The sequence below is a fragment of the Quercus lobata genome, chromosome 6, assembly GCF_001633185.2.
Source record: "Quercus lobata isolate SW786 chromosome 6, ValleyOak3.0 Primary Assembly, whole genome shotgun sequence".
Taxonomy (NCBI): Eukaryota; Viridiplantae; Streptophyta; class Magnoliopsida; order Fagales; family Fagaceae; genus Quercus; species Quercus lobata.
In genome coordinates this window covers 34,908,274-34,930,066 of record NC_044909.1, presented here as the reverse complement: position 1 = coordinate 34,930,066, position 21,793 = coordinate 34,908,274, and the positions used below count along the sequence as shown (strand labels likewise).

General features: G+C 34.0%; 1 pseudogene; it reads left to right on the top strand.

Moving 5' to 3' along the window:
• The first annotated feature begins 14,058 nt into the window (after window positions 1-14,058).
• Window positions 14,059-16,776, top strand: LOC115950562 (annotated as a pseudogene).
• The last annotated feature ends 5,017 nt before the right edge of the window (window positions 16,777-21,793 follow it).

Here is a 21,793-nt window from a genome sequence, read left to right as displayed (position 1 = left end):
TTTTGTATGAACTTCGATTCTTTCTGATAGTGGATTCAAGTATACCTTGAGGATAGCTAGGTCAAATCCTCCCCAGGTTTTTACCAGTTTGGTTTCCTGGATGATCATATCATTGTCTTATTTATTTTCCGCTGCTATGCATGATATGATTGTTTGATTGTGATAACCTAGACTTGTAATTGGACTAAGTAACAACTTGACTAATTAAATAGGTTTAATCAATTGTTTAAGGGGTCTAAAAATTGTCAGAGTGAGTTTGTAACCTTATGCTACAACCAATTTTGTAACTAAACTTTATCCTTATTTAAATTAAGAAGGGGCCAACAATTTTAAAGTAGAGGAATTTAGCAACAAAAATAAATAAATAAGTAGGGCAGGGCATATTTGAATCTTGTATGCCTTTAAGTAGACATTTATTTAATAAATTTAATCACACACATATTGCCCTAATCCTTAAAAGAGAAAACCCCAAAGTACTACAGAATTAAGGCCAATCTCATCTCCGAAGTGCTAGCAAACAAGTTGAAGAGGTCCTCATTTGGGTGACAAGTGACTCTCAAAGCATTTTTGTCCTAGTGCGTTTGGTTTTTGACAACATATCGATGGCTTACAAACTATTTTACACAGTGAGGAATGTTAGGAACCTAAATGGTCTTTCTAATGGGATGGATGAGGATTGTAAGAAAATGCATGGAAATTGTAAAGGAATTGACTTAATTCAAAGTAGTCATCCTTCATAGAGAAATATTAAGAGATAGAGAAAATGTATTAAGCTTAACATAATTTAATTTACATGACATGATTTAATTGGACTAACTAATATATCTAACAATTTTATGTGGAACTTAATGGCCACTTCATTAACAGAGATGAGGGAAATGGCTTGAATAAAAATGATATATAATGGTATCGATCAAAATTTTCAAACATTAGACGATAAAATCAAAATTACTTCAAACTTTAAGGATTTAAGTTAAAATTTAGTGAAAATTAAAATAAAATAGTGCTAATTTTTTTTTTTTTTTTTAAATATGAACAAAGCAACATATCACATTAAAACTTAATAGTTTTCAACTAAAATGACATTTAATCGACACCTCATTAACTATATAACAGAAAGGACTCTTTTCCAAACACCCTCTCCCCTTCTTCTCCTTCTTTCCCTCCCTTCTTTATCTACTTTTTCTCATCTACTAATTTTTTAATGGCTTTCTCATGTTTTCTTGTTCTTTCTTCTCCCTGTCATTTCATTTTATATCTACTTTCTATTATCTCTTATTCTTGTTTTCTCTCATTTCATTTCAATCTTTAGGAAATTTTTTTATAAGAAATATGATAAGCTTTCAATAGACTGATTAACATTCATTAGACTGGGTTGAGACCCAAAACATTTACATCACAAAGGATTTGACAAGCAATTGCAGGTATCTTCCACCCAAACTGTATAACCAAAAATTTCCTCGGCATGCCTAGCCAGAAGATAAGCAGTTGTGTTGCCTTCCTTGCGGGTGAACGAAGAGTTCCAAGCACTAAATTTAGGTGTCCAAGATTTGACACTTGCAATGAGATGCTGAACTTGAACTGGGGCAGGGCCGGGGCTATCAAGAGCATTCATAATCACCTGAGTCGCCTTCAAGGATGATATCTCTAAGACTGCATTTGTTTCAGGTGTAAATGGAATTGGGAAAATATTTTACACTCTTGTGCGTATTTGGGTGCACATGTAAAATAAAGTCAAACTAAAAATAAAAAAGTTAGACTGTAAAATATGCCCCCTGACCTGTAAAATAGATTACACATCTATTTTACCTTCAAACAATTTTCAGACTCACACAAGCCAAGAGAGAGAGAGAGAGAGAGAGAGAGAGAGAGAGAGAGCTACTCACACCAAGCCCATGCCGAGAAGGAAGGAAAGGGTATCACCGGTGAAGCCCTGAACCAGCCCCCAACCCATGACCTTGTTGTCATGCTCGAAGCTCGTCGTTGTTGCTGCCTGAAGCTTGTCGTCACCGCCGCTCTGTAGCTCATCTCCTCCACCTCTCGATCTCGTCGCCGCCGCCTCTAGATCGACCCCCCTTGATCGGATCTCTATTTCTTTCTCAATCTAGATCTCTCTTTCCCTCAGTCTCTCACTATTTCTTCCTCCCTCTCTCAGTTTCACCGAGTTTGAGAGTTTAACGATTGGTTTTATTTTGATTTTTGTTTCTTTAAGTTTATATATTGAAATTTTCAATTATAAAATTTGTTTGGAAGTTGAGAAAATGTGAGAAATGTAGAAAAATAGCATTTTCAGAATGTTACCAAACACCTGAAAATATTTTCCAATACAATTTTTAGGATGCAACCAAACACTTAAAAATATTTTCCTTTCTTAAAAATATTTTCACCGGAAAATATTTCACACTCGGAAAATAATTTATATGTTGCCAGACACAACCTAAGTCCCAGCTCCCAAGCAAAAATTGTGCCAATCTTAGCAGCCTTTGCTTCGGTCCCAGCAACAATCTTTTGGAATCTACTTTTTCTTATCTGTTACCCTATTACTGTATTTGGTGAATATGAATCTCTCTTATTCTTTTTTTCCTCTCTCCTTTCATTTCATCTTTTTGGGAGTCTCCTTTTTCTCTTTTTTGATCCACCCTACCATTTACGTTTAATTATTGTTTTCTCTCATTTTATTTCAATATTTTAGAATCTACTTTTTCATATCTATTACCCGATTACACTCTATTTGGTGAGATGAAAATAGGGTAGATGGAAAACATAGAAAAGAATCGTGGTAAAAAATAAATAAATAAATTTTTAAAAAAAAAAAAAAAACCATGGGTGTGTAGACAATCGATTTTGCACAAATGATTTAATCAAGGAAGATGACTGGAATGACCATTTATATACCCAAAAATCATGATTGCATTACATACATTAATTTGTTCATTGCATATCATAAAAATGGTCTTAAGGTTCTAACGGTCACAAAGGTATGCCCAATTTTCAAATCGGACCGTCGGATTAAAAGATATCGCATGATCAAGTTTGTACGGTCAACATGCATTGTGTTTAGGTAGAGTCAACCATGCATGATTAATTTAAATTGATTCTAATTGGTTAAACAATTAAAATTAATTAAATAATTTTGTGATTGGTTGATAATTAGTGTCAAAAATAGAATTGCTTGCATGGGAATAAAATGGATAATTAGATAACAATAAAATTGTGGATAATCTAGATTTTATCAAAATTTATTTTAGAGTATTTATCTACAAGATAATTGTTGCTAAAAAGACCTGAATTATCCATAAAAGAGTTTAATTTTTAGAATACGAATTAAAAGCACGTCTAAGTGCAAGTCCCGGATCAAGAAAACCTAAAAAAGGAGTCCAAAACGCGCCTGAACTCGAAAGTGCGATTGGCATCCAAGAGTGCCAATCGGCACTTTCAAAGTGCCGATTCTCCCGAATGGCACCTATTAGGGTTTTGGCCCGATGGTCTTCAAGTGATGATAAAACACATCCTTTTTTACTTTTTACCAGAAGGACGTGTCCCGGTTCGTATTCTAATCGTCTAAACTATTTTTTTGAGTCTTCTAGCCTCTATAAATAAAGACCGGATCTCAAAATTCAACACACTTTTTCACGCTCTCAAATTTTCTCATCTTTCTGACCCCCCTTTCTGATATTCTCTCTCTTACGTTAAAGAGATTCTAGAGGCTTTAGTCTTAAGAATTTCTTTTTTGTAAGCAAGGATTTTTAGGTTTCAAAGACAATTGCACAAATTTCTTTGAACCCTAAAATATTCTCTTGAGAAAAAGAGCACGTCCATGCAAGAGGTAGCTTTTCTTTTCTTTTCTTCTTCTATCTCTTTTAATTTTATGATGCATGAATAAATATGTGTTTAGTTTGATTTTCCAATGTTCATCTCATATGTTGTCAATATTTTCTTTATTAGAATATGTTCATGATGCTTTTATTGTTAAGATCTATTTTTTTATTTCAAAAATCTGCTTGTGATCATATCTTTTCTTAATCAAAAAAACTGATATGCATCTTCATTAGATGCAGATCTGAATTTTTCTCAATCAAAAAACTAATTTACATCTTCATTAGATGCAGATCTGAATTTTTCTTAATCAAAAAACTGATTTGCATCTTCATTAGATGAAGATCTGAATTTTTCTCAAATAAAAAAACTGATTTGCATCTTCATTAGATGCAAATCTAAATTTTTCTTCAATCAAAAACTGATTTGTATCTTCCATAGATACAAATCTAAATTTTTCTTATTTAAAAAAATGATCTATGTGTTCTTTAGATGTAGATCTGATTTTTTTAACATGGCAGATTTTGAAATCAAAAAGGTGATCATGAATGGTTTTGTTTGTTTTGTTTGATGCATGTAGCATAGAATTATCTCATGAATATAGCCCTCTTCTCAAAAAAAAAATCTTTTTCTTATTTTTGCACATATAAAAACAGATCAATTTTTTTTTTTTATAAGCCAAAAACCAAATTTTTTAGTTCTCAAAAATAGATCTAATTTTGTTAAAACCAAAAGATTTTGTTTATTTAATAAACACAGATCTGACTTTTCTTTACCAAAAACCATTTTGTCTATACATAAAAAAATAAAAAACAGATTTGATTTTTTCTAAACCCAAATCAATTTTTTTTTTTTTATCACAACACAGATCTGAATTTTTTTAACAAAGAAGAGGATGCATTCATAAATAAACTTATGTGATTTAGTTTTGTTCATATGTGCAACATATCACTCATGTCAGCATAAAGGGGTACATTGGTCACAAGAGTCTAGAAGACCAGACTCTGTCTGGGCAGAATGGGTGCCTAACACCTTCCCATTTCGTAACTTAGCCTCCAAATTTAGTGTCTTTGGATAGATAGACCTAGGCTTTATCTTTGTTTTTATTTTGGGTAGTTTGTAACTAGGACCAAAGCCATGTAATGTTCAATTTATCAAACATGTATTCTTTTTTGTTCAATCAATGAGAATGGAACAATTCAGTCATGTATTTTTTATTTAGTTTTTTCTTTTTTTTATATAAAAAAATAAGTGGTGACTCCACACCACTTACCCAAAAAGAGAGGTGTCTTGAAAAAGCTCTCAAAAATCTCTTTTTTTTAAAGGCGCTTTTGCGGTCTCTCACAGGGTGTTCTATTGCTTGGTTCTCTAGAAAAAAGGAAAAGAAAATGGGGATCCAAATAGTTTCTACCTTGACTCATAGTTGTCAAAACGTGAATCATATTGTGAATGGATTTTTTATTTTTTATTTTTTATCTTGTATCGTAAGAGACACAGACACTTAATAATAATTATAAAAAAATTTATGTGTATAATATATATATATATATATATATATATATAAAGGGTATATTCATTATAAGTTTTGAATATATCCAACTAATGACTAATTTATTCATCACTTATGCAATAATATATAACAAGCTAACTAAATAAATCAAACTAGCATGTGTTTATAACATATATATTCAAATTAATTAAACTCAAATGTGATAATATGTTACAAATGATCCAAAATAACAATTTATTTTCATCATCTTGCCTAATCAACTCCTGGGCACGAGTGTGCCTCTAAGGGCAACGCACTCATGTCCGACTTGCATGAATACGGTGTGCAGCCGTTGTCACGGCTGCACGCACATCTATCATGAGTCTTTTTTTTTTTTTTTCCAATTTTCAACTCGGGCCAATTTGGTCCAAAACGAGACGAAACAGCCCCAAATCGATCTGATTCAGGCCGAAATATGTGTTTTTTTATTTTTTAAAAAGAAGAAGAAAAAAGATTGCATTAAAACCCCAATTCAAAAATGAGATTTGGAAGAAAGTATAAAAATGATTAATTCTGAAACAATTTTTGTTGTGCTCCCTGCATTAGTGTATGTCAGTGTGTGTTCGTGTGGGTGCATGTCTAACTGTCTTTGTGGATGAACATACATATGCATACACAAAATTTTTTATCTAAATGATATTTAGTATTGAATGATAAACATTTCTTAATATATGATTTCATTTTTTTTCAAATATAAGCTCTATTTTAAATTTCTCAAGAGGCCGCATGTGCCATCCAAACTAGTGACGGATGAGCAGTCTTGTACAAAAATGTCATAAATAATTTTCTAATACATCCAAAACTTCAGATTCCCGATCTTCAATAATGCAAAGTAAAAATCTCAAGTTGGTCCAGTGGGGCTGCTGTTTGTCACTGATCAATGAAAGTAAGTCAAGTCTACTGGGGCTATTGCCACTAATAAATGAAATTGGTTAGAAATTTCTTTCATTCTGAGTGAACTTGGGGGGCCTTTCTAATTCGAAAAGTATGATAAATCGCTTTAGTATTTCATTTCAAATTTTTAATTCACTTAACCACCCCTCCTCCTGTTTTCTCTCTCTCTCACTCTTTCTAGAGGTGGCAAAGTAAGCCCAAACCCATTTGCCCACCCAAACCCACCCACTCTAATTGAACCCAAACCCACTCAATTATTAGTTGGATTAAATGGGCATCAACTCAATTAGACCCAGTGATTATTGGGTTTTAACTAAAAACCCATTGAACCCCATTTAACCCAAAAACAATATAACCAAATTCAATCCAACCTTTCCCATTAAAAAAAAAAAAAAAAAAAAAAACCCACGACGTTTTAGTTTTCTTTTCCTTCATTTTCTCGGCCTCCAAACACTTCTCTCTCTCTCCGTCACACTAAACTTCCCAATCTCCAGTGACAAATGCGCTTCCGGTGAAGAATACACTAGAGTGGTCGACATGCGCTGCACGTTTTTAGCACAATAAGAGGACTGGTCTCGCTAGCTTTCGAAGCACAGGTCCTTGCGACCTTGCGTGGCAGGCTATAAACCCAGGGTTCTTGTATCACCTCACCTTGGGCCGAAACCCTAGATTTGGTGTCGGAATGGTTGGAGTTTGGGGTTTTAGGGTATTTAAAGAGCTTTGAAGGTGGCGAGGGGTTTGAGATTGGGGATAGGGATTGGAAATTGGGGGATCTGATAGTGAGGGATTTGCGGGATTTGGAGGCGGAATGAGAGGCCACAGCAGAGTCGATTACGGCCCATAAATTAGTGTCGTCGAGGTCCCTATCATCGGCGACAGAGTGAGGAACTATGGAGGCCATTTTTTTGGATTTGTCAAGCTTCAGCGTCGAAGTGGAAAAGGCAACCAAACATAGACAACGACAATAGTATAGTTTTTGGATTTGTGTTTCGACCCACATTATATCTCAAACACCATTACTAGGTGTGAATTTTTTTTTCTTTTTAAATTTGGGTAATTTAAGAATGGAGTAATTGATAAGGATGCATTCATTTTTCTCTTTTTTTGGTTCAGAAGAATTTCTATTCGTTTCAAGGACAGTTGCTTTCGAAATTCCAAGAAAGTTTTGAGCTTGAAATGACATTTCTTTGTATTTGTTGCACTGTTTGGTTGCCAAGAAAGTGAGAGAAAATAGAAAAGATAAGAAAATATTTTTATTTGGATTTTTAATATAATTGCTGATATGGATGTGCTTATGTGGAACTTTTTAATCCCAAGAATGGATACTAGAGAGAGTGGAAAAGGGAATACAAGATAGTGTTGGGATTTTCACTTTAATGACTTTTTGGTAATTTTGATAATTGGGTAATTGGGTGAGTTGGGGTTTACCCATAATAATTGGGTTAGGTTGGATTTGGGTTAGAAGCAATTAGTTTAATGGGTTTTAATGGGTAAATGATTTTTATATACCCACCTCAATTATGCCCACTCCAAACCCACCCATTTGACACCCCTAGTATGAGGGAGAGAGGAGGATGAGAAGTTCATAGCAAAAGGTGTTGGCATATCAACAAGACATTTATTTCTGAAATATATATATATATATATCCTTTCTTCCCTAGACAAGACTTATATATATATATATATATATATATATCTGTGGGGGGAAAAAGACTAATAGGCCCGTTTGAATATCTATACTGGGCCAGGGGCCCAGTCCATGGAAAAACCCCTCCTCGACCACGAAAAAATCCTACTGGGATGGATAAAGCCGAGGGCAAAAGAGGTAACAGACCATCAATGGCAAAATTCCAGACCGTTCCACAGGGCAGGGAAAGCACGAAAGTGGAGAAAGACGACAGATAGAACGAATGCGTACAAAGGAAGGCAACCTTTATTGTACTCAGTGCCTTGTGCTTGACATAGCCATGCTTTTTTGTCCTTACAACCATTCCCAATAACTGGAGGTAAGGGCAGATTGGACAAGTACCTACCCTGGGGACCCCAGTCAGGAGGAGAAAAACGACTATAAAAGGGGAGTAAAGAGGAACAAGATGGGAGGAGGCCAACAGAGGGGAGGCACCAGAAAAAGCTCCTCGGATCCTGCCGAGGATCAAATCTTCTCTATTAAACTCGGCCCAAGAGAGATACTGTGTTGGTCATTGTTCATACATTAAAACCCAGCTCTTTGGCCCACACTCTACAAAATTCATTGTATTAGGCTCCCTGGTCTAAGGATCCATGCATCCTGGGCTTGGCCTGAAAAATGTGTCCCTACAATATCCTTTCTTCCCTAGACAAGACAAGTTAAGAGAGTAAGTTACAATATTTCATTTACCATTTTTATTTCTATTTTCTAATATCCTGCCAAGTTTAAAATTTTATTATCTACTATTGCTCTAAAATTAGTATATATGTTTATCATTATATGAAAAAATATGCTTAGCAATATATAAAAATTATAAATAAAAATTTATTTATAATTTATTAATAAACGTATCCCACCGCACCCGCACCATACTTTTCAAAAATTGCCGAGTTGCAATACCGCACCTAAATCCACACCCGAACTCAAATCTACACCCGTGCTTCCTAGATCAACTCTATCTAAGTCAATATTATCATCATGTTCATCATTTTGCAAACTTATTTTTTCATTGAAATTTTCTTCATCATCATCAACATTTACTATTTGCTATTATTCTTTTATTTTAATAATTATATATATATATATATATATATATTTCTTCTTGGCATTCTAGTTTCTTTGAAATGGAGTGTGCAGAAAATGTTAGTTAAAAAAAAGTCATCAAGTTATGAAATGAAGTGTTGAAGATGTGTCCATAAAATTATTTTCTCTCCCTTATGTTTTTTTCAAAGTAGATATTATGAGAGAGTAAAGAACAAGAAAAACAGGTAGAATTTCAGTCAAAAATGAGGAAAAAAATGAAATCCGATATCATGGGCAATAATTATAAAATTGACCAAAGCATCTTGAACACGTAACAAATAAAGGTGGACCTTGGAACCATAGAAGTCAATTAAACTCAAATGTGATAATATGTTACAAATGATCCAAAGCAACAATTTATTTTCATCATCTTGCCTAATCAATTCTTGGGAAGCATGAGTGTGCCTCAAGGGCGGCACACTCGCGTCCAACTCGCACGGACACAGCGTGCGGCCATCAATGCGACTACACACGCGTCTGTCACGAGTCTTTTTTTCCTGATTTCTGATTAGGCCCAATATGGGCCAATTCAATCCAAAACGGGCCAAAACAACCCCAAATCGATCCAATTCGGGCTGAAATATGTGTTTTTTTATTAAAAAAGAAAAAGAAAAAAAATATTGCATTAAAGCCCCAATTCAAAAATGAGATCTTTAAGAAAGTATAAAAATAATTAATTCTGAAACAATTTTCAATGTGCTCCCTACATTAGTGTATGTCAGTGTGTGTTCGTGTGGGTGCGTGTTTGACTGTCTTTGTGGATGAACATACATATGCATGCACAAAAATTTATATAGATACTGTGAATGTGTATGAGGGGGAGAGGAGGATGAGAAGTTCATAGCAAAAGGTATTGGCATATCAACAAGACATTTATTTCTGGAAAAAAAAAAAAAAAAACCCTTTCTTCCCTTGACAAAACAAGTTAAGAGGGTAAGTTACAGTATTTCATTTAACATTTTTATTTCTATTTTCTAATATCTTACCCAGTTTAAAATTTCCCTATGTTATTATCTATTATTACTCTTAAATTGGTATATATTTATCATTATATGAAAAACTATGCTTAGCGATATATAAAAAATATAAATAAAAAAATATATTTATAATTTATTAATAAATGTATCCCACCACACCCACACCATACTTTTCAAAAATTGCCAAGTTGCAGCACCGCACCTGCATCCACACCCGAACTCAAATTTACACCTGTGCTTCCTAGATCAACTCTATCTAAGTCAATGTTATCATCATGTTCATCATTTTGCAAACTTATTTTTTCATTGAAATTTTCTTCATCATCATCGACATTTACTATTTCCTATTATTCTTTTATTTTAATAATTATATAATTTTATATATATATATATATATATATATATTTATATATATATATATTTCTTCTTGGCATTCTAGTTTCTTTGAAATTGAGTGTGCAGAAAATGTCAGTTACAAAAAAGTCATCAAGTTATGAAATGAAGTGTTGAAGATGTGTCCATAAAATTATTTTCTCTCCCTTATGTTTTTTCCAAAGTAGATATTATGAGAGAGTAAAGAACAAGAAAAACATGTGGAATTTCAGTCAAAAATGAGGAAAAAAAGAAATCCGATGTCATGGGCAATAATTATAAAATTGACTAGAGCATCTTGAACGCGTAACAAATAAAGGTGGACCTTGGAACTGTAGAAGTCAATTAAACTCAAATGTGATAATATGTTACAAATGATCCAAAATAACAATTTATTTTCATCATCTTGCCTAATCAATTCTTGGAAAGCACGAGTGTGCCTCTAGGGGTGGCACACTCACGACCAACTCGCACAGACACAGCGTGTGGCCGTCAATGCGGCTGCACATGCGTTCATCATGAGTCTTTTTTTCTTGATTTTCGATTTGGCCCGATACGGGCCGATTCGGTCCAAAATGGGCCAAAACAACCCCAAATCGATCCAATTCGGGTTGAAATATGTGTTTTTTTATTAAAAAAGAAAAAGAAAAAAAATTGCATTAAAGCCCCAATTCAAAAATGAGATCTGGAAGAAAGTATAAAAATAATTAATTCTGAAACAATTTTCGATGTGCTCCCTGCATTAGTGTATGTCAGTGTGTGTTCGTGTGGGTGCGTGTCTGACTGTCTTTGTGGATGAACATACATATGCATGCACAAAAATTTATATAGATACTGTGAGTGTGTATGAGGGGGAGAGGAGGATGAGAAGTTCATAGCAAAAGGTATTGGCATATCAACAAGACATTTATTTGTGAAAAAAAAAATATATATATATATATCCTTTCTTCCCTTGACAAGACAAGTTAAGAGGGTAAGTTACAGTATTTCATTTAACATTTTTATTTCTATTTTCTAATATCTTACCAAGTTTAAAATTTCCCTATATTATTATCTACTATTACTCTTAAATTGGTATATATTTATCATTATAAAAAAATATATATGCTTAGCAATATATATAAAAAATATATATATATATATATTAATTTATTAATAAACGAATCCCGCCGCCCCCGCACCCTACTTTTTCAAAAATTGTCAAGTCATCACACCGCACCCGCATCCACACCTGAACCCGAATCTGCACCCGTGCTTCCTAGATCAACTCTATCTAAGTCAATGTTATCATCATGTCCATCATTTTGCAAACTTATTTCTTCATTGAAATTTTCTTCATCATCGTCAACATTTACTATTTCCTTTTATTCTTTTATTTTAATAATTTAATATATATATATATATATATATATATATTTCTTCTTGGCATTCTAGTTTCTTTGAAATTGAGTGTGCAGAAAATGTCAGTTACAAAAAAGTCATCATGTTATAAAATGAAGTGTCCAAGATGTGTCCTAAAAATTATATTCTCCCCTTATGTTTTTTTTTTTTTTTTTTTTCAAAGTAGATATTATGAGAGAGTAAAGAACAAGAAAAACAGGTGGAATTTTAGTCAAAAATGAGGAAAGAAATGAAATCCGGTATCGTGGGCAATAATTATAAAATTGACCAGAGCATCTTAAATGCGTAACAAATAAAGGTGGACCTTGGAACCGTAGATGTCAATTAAACTCAAATGTGATAATATGTTACAAATGACCCAAAATAACAATTTATTTTCATCATATTCATCATCTTGCCTAATCAATTCCTGGAAAGCGTGAGTGTGCCTCCAAGGGCGGCGCACTCGCATCCGACTCACACGGACGCAGCTACACGCGCGTCCATCACAAGTCTTCTTTTTTTTTTCGATTTTCGATTAGTCCCAATACGGGCCGATTCGGTCCAAAACGGGCTGAAACAGCCCTAAATCAATCCAATTCGGACGAAATATGTGTTTTTTTTTTTTTTTTTTAAGAAGAAAAAGATTGCAGTAAAACCCTGTTGAGGTATAAAATATTACAAGTAATGAAATCCAAAACTAATGGGCCCTCAAAGATAAGAAAGGCCCAATCTGTGAGCCAAGGCCCATTAATCAGAGCAAAAAGAAGCATTAAAGAGAGTCACTAAACCTCAAAAAGATAGGGAAAAGAGAGACACTGTGAGGGATCCTGTGATAAGTACTTGAGGATACACTTGGATTCAAAGGGATTCAAACCTCACAATTCTTCGAAGCCTACAAAGAACTTTCTAAGTCTGTGACTTTTGAACTTATTTGAACCTCGTGACATATCCCAGTGAGAAATAGGGTCCAATGTACTAAAAATTCAATATATGACATATCACTTTATTTTCTGAGGATCCCAGACGTCCTTATTTGCACCTTTTAAATAATTATTTATTGTTCCTCAGTCACTTATTTTACAATATGTATATGTTTGCATGTATGAATGTGTATGTGTTGTAAGGCCCATGTTTTGTGCACAAATTGGTTCATAATCAGCCTAATATAGCTGCGGTGAACCAAGCCCAGTCCACCAACAAACAAATATAAAACTTTTTGGAGGCCCAAGATACTCGTTATCACTTGGGCCTGGGTACTAACCAAAATAGGAACCCATAAACCCCAATTCAAAAATGAGATCTGGAAGAAAGTATAAAAATAATTAATTCTAAAACAATTTTTGTTATGCTCCCTGCATTAGTGTATGTCAGTGTGTGTTCGTGTGGGTGCGTGTCCGACTGTCTTTGTGGATGAACATACATATGCATGCACAAAAATTTACATAGATATTGTGAGTGTGTATGAGGGGGAGAGGAGGATGAGAAGTTCATAGCAGAAGGTGTTGGCATATCAACAAGACATTTATTTCTGAAAAAATATCCTTTCTTCCTTTAACAAGACAAGTTAAGAGGGTAAGTTATAGTATTTCATTTGACATTTTTATTTCTATTTTCTAATATATTGCCAAGTTTAAAATTTTCCCACATTATTATCTACTATTGCTCTTAAATTGGTATATGTTTATCATTATATATATGAAAAAAATATGCTTAGCAATATATAAAAAATATAAATAAAAATATATTTAACAATTTATTAATAAACGTATCCCGCCGCATCCGCACCCTACTTTTTCAAAAATTGCCAAGTCTCTGCACCACACCCGCATCCACACCCAAACCCAAATCCACACCTGTGCTTCCTAGAACAACTCTATCTAAAGTCAATGTTATCATCATGTTGATCACTTTGCAAACTTATTTCTTCATTGAAATTTTCTTCTTCATCATCAACATTTACCATTTACTATTTCCTTTTATTCTTTTATTTTAATAATTTAATATATATATATATATATATATTTCTTCTTGGCATTCTAGTTTCTTTGAAATTGAGTGTGCAGAAAATACCAGTTACAAAAAAGTCATCAAGTGATGAAATGAAGTGTCCAAGATGTGTCCTTAAAATTAATATTCTCTCCCCCTTTTCTTTTTTTCAAAGTAGATAGAGAGTAAAGAACAAGAAAAACGGGTGGAATTTCACGTTATCGTGGGCAATAATTATAAAATTGACCAGAGGATCTTGAACGCGTAACAAATAAAGGTGGACCTTAGAACCATAGAAGTCACGTTCACGTTTCAAAACTCCAATGTTTTACAAAAAAATTTATTGCTATATCTTTCACAAATAATTACTAGTAATTTAGTTGATGCAGGAAGCTCGTTGTTAACTTGTTATGGTCCTTTGTTATCCTTCTCTCATGGCTTCCATATATATTGTTTTCTTTCTACTCTCTATATCCTTTACACGTGGAGGAGCTCAGCCTCAACAAAATCAATGTAGGCATAGAATAAGCCTGGGCTCTTCACTTCATCCCACAACTCCCACCAGGTCATGGCCTTCCCCTTCTGGTCAATTTGCATTTGGATTCTACCAGCTAGGCAATGGTTTTATGGTTGGAATCTGGTTGGTGGGTATAGACGATAACACAGTTGTGTGGACAGCAAACCGTGATGATCCTCCGGTCACCTCAAATGCAACGACACTGGATTTGACACAGAGTGGTAAGCTTCTTTTGACAACTGATGAGCAGGGAGAGGAGAAGATTATCAGCGCTACGATGTCAGAGTCTGCTTCTTATGCCTGCATGTTTGATTCTGGCAATTTTGTTCTCTACAACAAAAATGATTCCATCATTTGGGAGACTTTCAGATATCCAACTGATACTATTTTGGGAGGGCAGATTCTGTCCTCCGGTTGTCAATTGCTCTCTAGTTTGTCAGATACCAACCACTCAACTGGACGGTATCGTCTGAAGATGCAAATAGATGGAAACCTTGTTGTATACCCCGTAAACACTTTAGACATTGTAACTGAAGTTTACTGGGCTTCTGGAACTAATGGATATACCCTTAAGTATCGCCTTTATCTCAGTCATACAGGGCTTCTACAAATCATCAATAGCACTAGCATGAACAATGTTCAACATTTGAGTTCATCATTGGAAGGCAATAGCACCAACACCATTTATCGTGCAACTCTAGATGTTAATGGATTTTTCCAGTTGTACTCACATGCCTTTGACAATACTGGCAAACCAAATTCATCAGTAATTGAGTGGTCAGCATTGGAGGACAAGGATCTTTGCAAAGTGAATGGTTTCTGTGGCTTCAACAGCTTTTGCACACTCAATGACAACCAACCGTATTGTGTTTGTCTTCCTGGAACCGATTTTGTTGATGAGAATCATACATCTCTCAGCTGTGAGAGAAACTTTTTAGAAGTAAGGTGTGGAGCTGGCAAAGATCATGTAGCATCATATAACATCATTACCACAGTGAATATGATGTGGAAAGATATTCCTTACACATATGAACCCATGTCGACGAAGGAAGAATGTGACAAGTCATGCTTGGAAGACTGCAATTGTGATGTAGCACTGTTCATTAATTCATATTGCCAGAGACAAAAGCTTCCACCGAGATATGTTAGAAGGGATACAAGCCAGAATACCGTAGCTTTCTTCAAGGTGGGCTGAAGAAGCTGGAATGAAACTATTCCCAGCCCAGTGAAGCCTTCTGTCTACATGTTCACCAGCAAAAAAGTTATAGTTCACATCCTTGCTTTAATTTTAGCTTTTGCTACATTCTCCTGTCTTGCCCTTGGAATTTCTGGCCTTTACATGTTCAAAATTCGAGTTCTAAGGTATAAAAGGCTGAAAGAGAATGAAACATTAGACCTGACTAAAGGGCTTGCTTTAAATCTGTTTTCATATGATGAGCTCAGAAGAGCAACCCGTGGCTTCAAAGATGAGTTGGGTAAGGGTTCTTTTGGAACAGTATACAAAGGAGCTTTGTACAAAGGTAAAAAACTTGTTGCGGTGAAGAGACTAGAAAAATTGGTGGAAGAAAGTGAAAAGGAGTTCCAAGCAGAGATGCGAGCAATAGGGAGAACTCACCACAAAAATTTGGTTCAATTGCTAGGTTATTGTGCTGAGGGCTCTAAGAGGCTACTTGTCTATGAGTATATGAGCAATGGCTCCCTTGCGGATGTTCTTTTTAAGGGTATAAGGCGTCCAGACTGGGATGAAAGAGTAAGAATAGCATTGGATGTTGCTAGAGGAATTCTCTATCTACATGAGGAGTGTAAGGCCCCTATTATTCATTGTGATATAAAGCCCTCAAACATTTTGATGGATGATTTTTGGACTGCCAAAATCTCCGACTTTGGCTTGGCAAAATTGTTAATGCCAGATCAAATAAGGACCTTCATGATGGTCAGAGGGACTAGAGGGTATATGGCACTTGAGTGGCAGAAGAACACCCCTATATCAATGAAGGCAGATGTTTATAGTTATGGAATGGTGCTTTTGGAGATTGTATGTTGCAGAAGGAACATGGATGTTAATGCATCAATACTTGAAGAAATTATTCTTTCCACTTGGGTATATAAATGCTTTGTTGCTAGAGAACTAGATAAGATTGTGGGTGGTGAAGAAGTAGATAAGAGAACCTTGGAGAATATGGTTAAGGTGGGACTATGGTGCATTCAAGATGAACCATTTCTTCGTCCTTCCATGAAGAGTGTTGTATTGATGTTGGAAGGGATAACCGACATATCTGTTCCTCCATGCCCAGCTAATATCCCCATGTAAACTTTCTCTATGTAAGGAAAATTCTATATCTATTTTAATATAGTTTTCTTATTGTTTTAAGTATTTTTTTCTTTCCCTATAAAGTAAGGGACTTACATGAAAACATATGCAGTTTACTCGTTAGTCCTATCAGTATGATCCCCTCCCATTTAAATTATCTAATTTCCTTCAATTTTTATCTAGATATAAGACACGTGGCACATAAAAAAAAAAAAAAAAAACTGTATAATGGTCTTGAAAACCCATATAAACCACACAAAATCAATTAAATGTTATGAGTCTCACATCTAGCTAAAAAATTAGGAAAATGAAGGATTTAAATGGAAGGGAATTTTATCCCAAGAGGAGTTAATTAGAAAAGGCAGTCATTTTAACTTTTTTCCATCATTAAGATTATAAAGAACATTTATCACTTTCCATTTGTCTTGATGGAAAACCTTTTTTATGTTGGGAAATGACTCATTTTTAGAAAACATTTTCTGAAAAAATGATTCATTTTCCTATGTTTAGTAGAAACCTTAAAAATGTGCTGGAAAACATTTTCTAATGCTTGGAATAGTCAAAATGTCAGTAATATTTCTTGCATAATTGAAAATATGTAGATCACCTATATTGTGTAAACCAACTACACAATCAATATAAAATAGTTCATAGACATTATAAATTAAACTACAAAAATCAACCATTCTACTCATAATTAAAAATAACCACATTCTTCATTCAAAATAATTTAAGATGCCAAGCCAAATAAACATCACAAGTAGGCAAATCCAAATTCACAACTTCAAGTTGAGTTAAACATTACTATGAATAAATTTTTGGGTCAATTGTAAGAAACCAACCTAAACTAGTCATTGGCACCTTTTCCAGATTTATATAATATTAGTAGGACAAGGGATGCTTCGGTCTCTGAGGTTATGCACCATGCAAATGGGAGAATATTTTGGGACTTACAGTTTCGTCGTTTAGTGAATGATTAAGAGTCACAATCTTTAGATTCGTTTATGGTTTGATCTATTCCACAAAGGTGCAGGGTGTTGGTTCTAAAAAACTTTGTTGGAAGCCAACCAGTGGTTGAGGTTTCGAGGTGAGTGGGTATTATCATTCTTTATCCCCTTCTACTGTCATTTCTTTCCCATGGAAAATGGTGTGGCAATCGAAGGTTCCTCCTCAGGTAGCTTTTTTCTCTTGGACTGCTGCTTTAGGCAAGATTCTAACTACAGATAATCTTCAGAAGAGGCATTTTGTTGTTCTTGAGTGGTGTTATATGTACAAAAGGTATGGGGAATCTATAGATCATCTCCTCCTTCACTGTCCTATAGCATATGAGATGTGGAGTATGGTCTTTTGCTTGTTTGGTATTTGTTGGATGATGCAGCAAAGGGTAGTGGATTTGTTGGATTGTTGGTCATGCAATTGCAGGCGACATCGTAATATAGCTATATGGAGGATTGTGCCACATTTTTTGATGTGCTGTATCTGGCGGGAACTGAATACTAAAAGTTTTGAGGGATGCGAATGGTCCATTCTTGAGTTTAAGTCTTTTTTCTTTTTTACTCTTCTCGAATAGTGTTTAGTTTTACCTTCTTTTTCTTGTCTTTCCCTTCCTGTTTTGCTTGATCATTGTAATTTGGTTTCTTGATGTTTTTGCCTCTTTAGTACATTTCCTATGTACTGGGCTGTGTTCTTTTTAATAAAATTTATATGTTACTTATCAAAAAAAACTAGTAATTGGCACCTTGCATTCTAAATTTTGAAAACGGTTATTTATGGTGTATTGCAGAAGCAGTTATGTAAAATAGATAAAGTAATGTTTTGGTATTCTAAAGCAGTGAGTTTTTGCAAAACCAGATGTAAATGCTTTAATTAAACTAAGTTAATCAAATAGAACTCTACCTGTCTGCCATCCAAATAAAGGCTAAAGCTAAAGGCCATGTGACACGTGACCCCATAAAATTAAAAAGAAAAATTTACCCTTACATCCAACAATGATGCCTAAATAACAAAAATAACCTCACAAACATAACATTTGGTACAAAATAGCCACCTAGAAAACTTTGTAATTAATTAATAATTTCCTAACTAGCCAGATTATGCATAATACAAAAATGTAAACATTTTTCCAATGCAGTGTAAGATTCATAAGCTTTGCAACATCATTTCAATAAATCAATGGTTTTCAATGAAGTAACAACTAGGAAATTTCTTTGGATTCAAAAGTCATAATTACACTAAGTTCATATACTAAATAATCTAGCAATTATGGTCACGCTAAATCCCCATGACCAAGCCCAAAATCAAGCTTGTGATATGTTGAGCCAACGTTCCCCCGTGGCAGGGTCCATAGAACAATCAGATAGTGTAATAGATTCTAAAACATATACAATATCTTTCAATTTATATTCAATATCACATTTGGAATGACAAAAGCTCAATAAAAGATTTCATACAACTCTTCACAATCTCACACATGCTTTTGAAAAATGCAGAATTTTTGAAAAAGTCAGTTTATTAAATTTTTTATAATATTTGAGTAAGGAATCAAATACAATTATTTTCATAAAATCAAGAAGCAAAAATTATTTTGAAGAAAAATTATAGCTTTCTAAATAAAACATTTATTTCTAACAATTTTATGATAATCAGGGAAAAGATCACTTACCTCAAAGTGGCGCCTACTCCAAAACTCCTTTCAAAATTTTAGCATTCTCCAAACTTGACCTAAAATCAATTAGACATCAATTTAATTACTCAGAGTGTGTCCAAAATACTTTACTTTATTATTCTAAGATCTTCTCAGTGATATATGATCATTCTTGAAATTTCCCAAGATAATAAATATTGATTCTTGATGCGAAGACCTAGCCAAATCTACTAATATTCAATCCCCAAATCACAAAGAAACATTAAAAAAAAAATCAAGACATGTCTAAATCTACAAAATTGCAATTAAACTCCCTTCTAAATGGTTGTCTACTGCTTGAAAATCCAAAAAAGTTAAACCAAAATAATAATCATTAGATCAATAGTAAAAATAGATTTCTAAGGTACTTACCTTAATAATCTCAAGAACCTTCAAGCCTCTTTCTCTAAAATTATTAGGTAGTCTTCTCTCTAGGGTTATCTACTTTTTTTTTTTTTTTTTTTTTTGGATAAATAATAAGTTTTATTGATATCAAAAAGGAACACCCTAGTACACAAGGAGTGTACAAGGGATCAACATATCAAATACAAAAATTGCAAGAATCTAGGAAATCAATAAAAGAAGGGAATGATTGTTTTTGCAAAGCAAACAACCAATCCAATAAAGTTCTAAAAAAGAATAGCTTGAGGTCCAGAATAAATCTCTCAAAATCTTCAAAACATTTACTATTTCTCTCCCTCCAAAGACATCACATTAAGCAATGAGGAATGATGGACCATCTATAACCATTTCAATGATGACCAAAGCTACCTTGCCAACACCCTAACAGCCCCAAAACAGTATGCGGCATAACCCAAGTTACTCCAAATAAACCCAAAACCATAGACCATAGATCCATAGAAATAGGACAGTGAAGGAAGAGATGGTCAACCGATTCACCATTACTCTTGCACATGTAGCACCAATCCAATATCCACACCTTCCTTTTTTGTAAATTATCAATCGTCAAGCATTTCCCTAAGGCAACAGTCCATACAAAGAAAGCTACTCTAGAAGGAATCTTCTGTTTCAAAATACTTCTCCAAGGAAAACCATAGATAGTAAGGCCAACTAAAATTCTACAATAATCATTCACCATGAACCCCTTATCTTTGCTAGGTATCCAACACATCTTATCCTCACCAAACCCCCTTATTGAAGAACCATTTATGGTTTCCATGAAGCTTGACATAGCCTCTAATTCCCGAACATGCACACCCCTTAAGAAGCGCACATAGCTTGACATAGCTTCAATAACAACTAATGAGTCTAAGGATGGCAAGGATTTATAATTTCGAGTAATATATATTACTAACCCCAATGTCAAAATTACTAAGTGGACCCTTAAATTTTTTTTTCTTTTTCTTTTTTATTTGGTTATCACACAACCCCACCCTTTACCACTCGGAGTCATCATTTCCTTTTTCTTTTGAGCCAATGAAGAAAAATACATCAAAGTACCCAGCAGAAAATTCAAAATTCTTACAGTCATAACAACTCAAGCAAAATAAGCAGTGAGATGCTCAGGGTTACTTCATGTCAAAGTGCTAATCAAAGATCCTTCCAAAAGCAAAGTGTAAGCATGTGAGGACCTTAAGATAGTTTTTCTTTTTTTATCATTAAATCTTCCACTTCACCTACTTATCCTTCAGCAATATTTCTAAGCTAAATCCCACTATTAACCTACCTCTTTATACAAAGTATTTTTGGTTCCCAAATTCATGCCAAGGACCACAAAAATATATCTTTTCACATTGGAAGAGGCATTTATAACTTTAGTGGGCCAAGCAACAAGAAAGTTGATGTATATCCGTTTATGTTCAGCATTAGGTCCGTCACAGAAGCACTCACCCAGCCCCTTCCTCAATGAGTCACAAGCAAGCTATCCCACATTACATGGGAACAATGGTTTTTCTTTATGATAATACTAAAAGCTAGAAAAAGCTTATAATGTTGAAACTGGCAACTTATTTCTATAAATTCAAGCAACAAACCTCTCTATACTACCAGGTAGGGATTATACCCTCAAATTTACAATACCAACAACCACCGATATTTCACATTCAATTAATAGAGTTGGCAACAAACATCTAATCTTTACGCATTCAAAATTACAACCACCAATTCATAAACAAACAAATAGGAAAAATTTATGATCTTTTATTTCTTTGCATGTTAACAAAGATAAGAAATAAAAATTATGATCTTTTATTTCTTTCCATGTTAGTTAAAGATCCAAGTTTGAGACAAAGTGCTGAGGGCAGTGAGGGGTTCATTTGACAATATCTCAACAACAGATATGCCTGCTAAAAGCATCTCCTTCAGTCAACATAGTTCACATTGCTTTTGTCTATGAAGCATCCATTTAAAAGGAAAAGTAAAATAATTCTCAAACATTATCAAAAATCAAAGCATATTAGAAGTTTTCAAGAGCTGATATTTCCTTTCAAGCATTCTATCAAACACGTCCAGGACATATTCATTTACTGCAATTCTTCAATATATAATTCAGCAAGACGAGACCACTACATTCAG